Source organism: Schistocerca serialis, chromosome 1 (assembly GCF_023864345.2).
Source record: "Schistocerca serialis cubense isolate TAMUIC-IGC-003099 chromosome 1, iqSchSeri2.2, whole genome shotgun sequence".
Lineage (NCBI taxonomy): Eukaryota > Metazoa > Arthropoda > Insecta > Orthoptera > Acrididae > Schistocerca > Schistocerca serialis.
The window spans coordinates 599,048,034-599,048,816 of NC_064638.1; the positions used below are offsets into that span (position 1 = coordinate 599,048,034).

General features: G+C 44.7%; 1 non-coding gene across 1 annotated transcript; it reads right to left on the bottom strand.

Annotated features, from left to right (window-relative positions):
- Positions 1-313: 313 nt before the first annotated feature.
- Positions 314-386, bottom strand: Trnaa-cgc (transfer RNA alanine (anticodon CGC)). The gene has a single exon. It is a non-coding gene; the product is annotated as a tRNA-Ala (tRNA).
- Between the last annotated feature and the right edge of the window lie 397 nt (positions 387-783).

A 783-nucleotide genomic window follows, 5' to 3' on the forward strand; every position in this document is an offset into this window, starting at 1 on the left:
CTATTGCCGTGAAGTACATCGCCCTTGTACAAACCGTTTATATACTTCTTCCACTTTTCCGCTTTCCTATCTTTTTGTAGGGCTGGTTTTCATCTGAGCTCTTGATATTCATACAACTGATTCTTTTTTCTCCAAAGGTGGTGGTGGTGGTTGTTAGGGTTTAACGTCCCGTCGACAACGAGGTCATTAGAGACGGAGCGCAAGCTCGGGTTAGGGAAGGATTGGGAAGGAAATCGGCCGTGCCCTTTCAAAGGAACCATCCCGGCATTTGCCTGAAACGATTTAGGGAAATCACGGAAAACCTAAATCAGGTTGGCCGGAGACGGGATTGAACCGTCGTCCTCCCGAATGCGAGTCCAGTGTGCTAACCACTGCACCACCTCGCTCGGTCTTTTCTCCAAAGGTCTCTCTAATTTTCCTGTAGGCAGTATCTGTTTTACCCCTAGTGATATATGCTTCCCCATCCTTACATTTGTCCTGTAGCTATCCCTGCTTAGTCATTTTGGACTTCCTGTCGATCTCATTTTTGAGACGTTTGTATTCCTTTTCGCCTGCTTCATTTAGTGCATGTTCATCAATTAAATTCAATATCTATTCTGTTACCCACGAATTTCTACTAGCCCTCACCTTTTCACTTACTTGATCCTCTGCTGCCTTCACTATATCTTCTCTCAGATCTACCCATTCTTCTTCTATTGTACTTCTTTCCCCTGTTCTTGTCAACTGTTCCCTGATGCTCTCTCTGTAACTCTTTACAACCGCTGTTTCTTTCAGCTTATCCAG